This window comes from Pinus tabuliformis, chromosome 7 (assembly GCF_031772625.1).
Source record: "Pinus tabuliformis cultivar Carrire ecotype Pingquan chromosome 7, CPIR1, whole genome shotgun sequence".
NCBI classification, from domain to species: domain Eukaryota; kingdom Viridiplantae; phylum Streptophyta; class Pinopsida; order Pinales; family Pinaceae; genus Pinus; species Pinus tabuliformis.
In genome coordinates this window covers 1,990,774,956-1,990,781,390 of record NC_142293.1, presented here as the reverse complement: position 1 = coordinate 1,990,781,390, position 6,435 = coordinate 1,990,774,956, and positions in this window count along the sequence as shown.

The window sequence follows — 6,435 nt, the reverse complement described above, 5'->3', positions numbered from 1 at the left end:
ATTGGAATCAACATATCCGCAAACAAATTCACTACTCTTATTGTAAGAAATACAATAACTACTTGTGCCTCTCAAATACCGAAGCACCCATTTCACTGCTGACCAGTGTTCTTTACCCGGATTTGCCATGTACCTGCTGACAACCCCAACTGCATGTGAAATATCTGGTCGAGTACAAACCATCGCATACATTAAACACCCTACTACATTGGCATATGGAATTCGAGACATATAACCCTTTTCTTCATCTGTATTAGGACATAAACTCGAAGAAAGATTAAAATGGGAAGCTAAAGGGACTCAAACAGGCTTCACATTATCCATACCAAACCTCAAAAGTATTTTCTCAACATACTTCTGTTGTGATAGCCATAGCTTACCATTGCTCCTGTCTCTGAAAATCTCCATGCCCAAAATCTGTCTTGCTGCTCCTATATCTTTCATATCAAATGTCCTTGCCATCTAAGTCTTCAACCTGTTGATTTCTTCAATGATTTTGCTTGCTAAAAGCATATCATCAACATACAACACTAAGATAATGAACATGCCATTATTTAACTGCTTAAAGTAAACACAATGATCATATTCACTTCTTACATATTTCTGACTCAACATGAAAGAATCAAACTTCTTATACCACTGCCGAGGCGACTGCTTCAGGCCATATAATGACTTCTTGAGCCTACAGACAAATTTCTCATTGTGATGCTGAACAAACCCTTTCGGTTGTTCCATATATATTTCCTCATCTAAGTCTCCATGTAGAAATGCAGTCTTAACATCTAATTGCTGCAACTCTAAATCAAGCAAAGCCACTAATGCTAACACAATTCTAACTGAAACAATTTTAACCACTGGTGAAAAAATCTCATGAAAGTCTATGCCAGCTTTCTGAGAAAACCCTTTTGCAACCAGCCTCGCTTTGTACCTGTCTTCCGTATCATTCACACCCCGTTTCACCTTGAACACCCACTTGCATCCCACAGTTTTCCTGCCTTTAGGAAGTTCAACCAGATCCCACATGCCATTCTTACCTAAGGCCATCATTTCTTCCTTCATGGCTGCTTTCCATTTGTCACTATTTGAACCTTCTACAGCTTCCTGATAACACAAAGGTTCATCATCATTAGCGATCAAAGCAACTGAAGTAACATGATCATCATACCTTCTTGGAGGACGTTTGATCCTTGTAGACCTCCTTAAGAATGTTTCTGGTGCTTCCACAATTGGCTGTCTATCATCTGTACCAACTTCTTCATGATCGCCATCTGAGACCTGTTCATGACCTCCATCTGAACCCTGTTCATAATCTGATTCTGAAACATGTTCATGACTAGAATCTGAACTATGGTCGTTATCACTATCATTAGAAATGCTGTCAAACTGAATATGCTGGAAATCAGATACATCATCTTGTTTCAATCTACTATTTACATCTAACTATACAAGAGAGGATTCATCAAACTTTACATCTCTGTTGATGATGATTTTGCAGGTAGTAGGATCCCACAATCTAAATCCCTTTGTTCCATCACCATACCCAACAAAGACATACTTTTTCGATTTCGGATCTAATTTAGTTCGCTGATGTTTAGGCACAAGAGCATATGCATCACAACCAAACACTCTGAGTTTAGAATAGTCACAAGGGTGTCCTTTCCATACCTCTTGCGGAACCTTGCAGCCTATCGCCGTTGATGGAGATCGGTTGATCACATAACAAGCTGTTGCCACTGCTTCTGTCCACAACTCCTTTTTCAACCCGGCGTTACTCAGCATACACCTTGCTCTTTCTAGAAGAGTTCTGTTCATGCGTTCAGCAACTCCATTTTGCTGAGGAGTATAAACCGTGGTCTTATGCCTCTCGATCCCTGCATCCTTGCAATAGCTGTCAAACTCCTTGGAAGTAAACTCACCACCATTGTCAGTTCTTAAACACTTTATTGTTCTACCAGTGCTGTTTTCTACCAATGCTCTAAACTGCTTGAAAACTGTAAAAACATCAGACTTCTTTTTCAACATGTAGACCCATACTTTCCAAGAAAAGTCATCAATAAATGACACAAAATATGACGAGCCACCATATGACGCTGTAGGGGCTGGACCCCAAACATCTGAATGGATATAATCAAGTATGCCTTTACTAGTATGTTTGCCTGTTTTAAACTTTTGTTTACTTTGTTTACCAAACAGACAATGTTTACAGAAATCCAATTTTCCAGATCTTAGATTAGGAAGTAACTTTCGGTCAGCCAAAATTTTCAATCCTCTTTCACTCATATGCCCCAATCTTTGATGCCATAAGTGAATGGAACTATTGTCATGTTTAGACACAGACACATGATCTGACCCAGTTCTACCTTCTAACTGAAATAGATTTCCTACTTTCTTAGCTTTCATAACTAGTAAGATGCCTTTGTAAATTTTCATTACTCCACCTTGAATTACAGTTTTATATCCATTTGAATCAAGTGCTCCTAATGAAATCAAATTTTTCCTTAAATTTGGTACATGCCTCACATCAGTTAACATTTTTGGTTGTGCCATCAAACATTTGTAGTTGTACACTTCCTATTCCAACAATACTGCACGTGACATCATTACCCATGTACACGACTCCATCATCAACTGATCTATATGTTTTAAACCAATCTCTATGTATACACATGTGGTTATATGCCCCGGAATCTAACAACCAATGTTGATCATGTTTTGAAACATTAACAGACAATACCTCATCACTCATACCTAAACCAGATACTGAACCTGTATCTGTGGTGTTGGCTTCCTTCTTTTCTGTCGAAGAGCCTTCTTTAGCAGCCTGCTTTCACTTCCAGCAATCCTTTTTCAGATGTCCAGCCTTGCCACAATGCCAGCACTTCACCTTTGGCTTCTTGCCTTTGGACTTTGAGCGAGAGTCGCTATGCTTTCCCCCGGAGTGTCTCTCTCTTGAGCGACCTCTGGCCATCATTACCTCTGATGTAGAGGTGTCTGCATTCGACCTCTTCCTCGTCTCCTCAGCCAACAAGGCTCCAACAACATCTTCAAACTCAAGGATTTCTGAGGTACTAAAGCTTATGGAAGTAACAAAGTGATCCCAGGATTCGGGCAATGAACATAATAGAGTTATTGCCTTATCCTCTGAATCAAATTTCACATCTAGACTGTCTAATTACACCAGTAAGGTATTAAAAACATTCAGGTGATCAGCAATTGAGGTACCTTCTTTCATCCACAAACCGTAAAGCTGCCGTTTCAGGAGAATCCGATTTGTCAAAGATTTCGTCATATAGAGCTTCTCAAGCTTCGACCACAAGCCTGCGGCGGTTTTCTCTAACACAATGTTGAACAGAACATCGTTCGCCAGACATAACCGAATTGCGCTCAGAGCTCTATCGTCCATCTCATCCCATTCATCCTCCGTCATGGAAGGAGGCCTTTTGTTTTTCCCCAACAGTGCTTTCGCCACACCTTGTTGAACCAGCAGATCGTGCATCTTTACCTTCCAGATCTCAAAATTATTCTTGCCATTAAATTTCTCAATTTCAAACCGGGCACTTTTAGTTTTCGCCATTTTGTATCAAAAAACACAATAATCTCCAATACCAACGTTTAAATACCAGCAATTTAAAAAACAAACTCCTTATGTTTTTTTTCAAAAAACTGCCTATGCCTTTGTTTTTACACAACAAAAAAAAACTGACTTATTGCTGTGAAAAATTGCAGTATAAAAAACTGAGCATCCACTGAGCAATTACTCTGAAAGTTACAGAAGCGCTTTCGGTACTGAGCATCCACCAATAAATTACACCAATAAGCCAATGTTTTATTTACAGTTTTGCCACAAATAGTTTTGCAGAAAATCTCAACACCAAATGCATTCGTTACTTGCAACGATAGAAGACAGTGTTCATATTCTGCTATTCACGAAAAGTAGAAATTAAAACGCCTACCTTGATACCAATATCGAATTTGGAGGTGAGACTCTGAACGCTGGCGATAAACCCACGCAGAACCAATTTCACGCACAGCAGATACCAGGTATATCCCTCATACGCACCAGGTATATCATAAAAACGATTTATAGAAATACGCAGTACCAAATCAGACGCCCATTGAACTCACAATGCGATTTTTTTATGGATCAAACATTCATTCTGAGGTTCTCTTTCAGAAACAATCACACATTCAAATGTATAATATAGATTTATCAGTGAGTTACCGTAAAGCCTGTGCAAATTCCTTTCAATCGCAGTTGCTGACTCCTCCAACGCCCTACGCAAACGTTTGCTCTCCGGTGGGCAGTTCTGAATACCTCCACGCTATGCAGCTCCAGCCAATACAGCTCCATGCACACGAATAGCAACCAAAACTCCGGCTGCCTCCAGCACGCAATATCGCTTATCCACCCAGCAGGTCACATCCACGCAGCAACAGTGACGTCCAAAACAAACGCACCCTCAGCGCTCCAGCACAGCCAGCGCTCCAGCAACAGCTGCTCCATTTTTATACGCACCAACCCCAGCTCTTCACGCAGAACTCCACCAGATATATCAGCTCCAGCACACACACGCAGCAAGGGACATATAGGCACACCAGCGCTTCGCCTACAGCGCGCAATTCAACTTGCCTCCAACATGCTCTGATACCAATTGTTGGAATCTAGAGGCACAGCAAACAAAATAAACACACAGCAGAATATCAAGCACATAAACACAAAAGTTTAACATGGTTCACCCAACCAATCTGGGCTACGTCCACCAAACATAGGCATCAGGAATTTATTAATCAAATTGGAGATTACATACTGAAAACCTCATAAAACTCTCACCCTCTTAGCAAACCATCCGAATGATTGCCTGTTATATAGCATAGAGAATCTAACAGCCTCATTAACTCCCTCACATCAAATATAGGAGGCATTAACTCCCTCCCAACAACCTGGAGTTAATCTAGGAACTGAATTTCTATTGTTGTCATCAGCTCAGATTTTTCCTATTTGGCTCCAAACAGAAAATCTCAACATAGAAGCTAAAAGAAAATTAAGATATTATAAGGAGGTCATCAACCCCACCCTAGAAGATCAAAAGTATCTCTCTGTTTTAACTAGCTCAAAGAAGAAAATTAATATAGCCAAGATTAGAACCATAGTGAAACGGGTCGTTGGGCAGTGCCTAAAACACCATGGATGGAAAGGACGTGCCATCTTTGTGAGAATATGAACATCGAGGACGAAAATCACTTCCTCTTAGAATGCCCCACGTACAACCACATTGTGACATTAGATCTCAGTTTCATAACCTTTGTTGCAATACTTAACTTCCTAGCCTTTTACGATGTCAAAATTATAGTGAACTCACGAGGCTTCTCTCCAAGCTTTTTGAGCATAGGAATAAAATCTTAAATCAAACTAAATAATTGGTTTCTTTAGATCTGATAGACCAAAGTTTGATCTCAGTGGATGTTAACCATCATCATCATCAATTTATATATATTTAAAATTTTATTAAAAAATTTTAATTAATTTATTTATCATTATAACTTTCTTTTTACTTGAATTTAAATAGCCACGACATTTCATTACAATTTCAATCATCGCTTCAAAACCACAAATACTAAACTACTTTCGTATGGATTTCTCCTTTTTACTTCTGCTTCAATATACATGTCTTGGTTGTGTGTTAAAAATGAGATTTAGGATAATAATCACATTTAAATTTCAATTTCAAAGATTGACTCAACATTCTCGTTGTTTGGTTTTAATTTTCTTTGCAAGTTCAATTCTTTTAATACTTTATCATGACAATGTTACACTCCTTTTTCATGTTTATTAAATTATACCATATGTTTTATATTTCAACTCATTTTATTTATATTAAAAAATAATACATATAAGAAGAATTACAATTGATATGAACTTGTAATTTCAATGAAAATAAATGGAAACGATCACAAGAACTGATTTTAATTTTAACTATTAACTCAAAAGCAGATCTACTGAACTAGGTTTTCAAAATATCTTGTTGCTTTTTCTTATTCAATATACATCATTCTTCCGTGGCCGTTTATAAAAATGAAATGTCTTCATCAAGACACATGTTTTAATTTTGGTTATCAATCAAAAGTAATCTCATTTCTATTTCAGCCATTAACTTAAAGCTCACATGGTATTGTATCCGTATCAAAATGAAATCTCTTATTCAATATACATGTTTTTCCTATTCAATACACATGTTTTAGTTTTGGTTATTTATGAAAATTGAATTCTGTAATAATAATCAATGTGAACAAATAGTTAAAAGTTCACATGGTTTTATCTATATTGTAGTTTGGAATATTATAGTTACCCATTTTAATCATTAGTTTAAAAAAATGTACATATTCAATGTATCTTAAAGTTTTAATTATTATATAATATATGTTTGTTAATTAAAA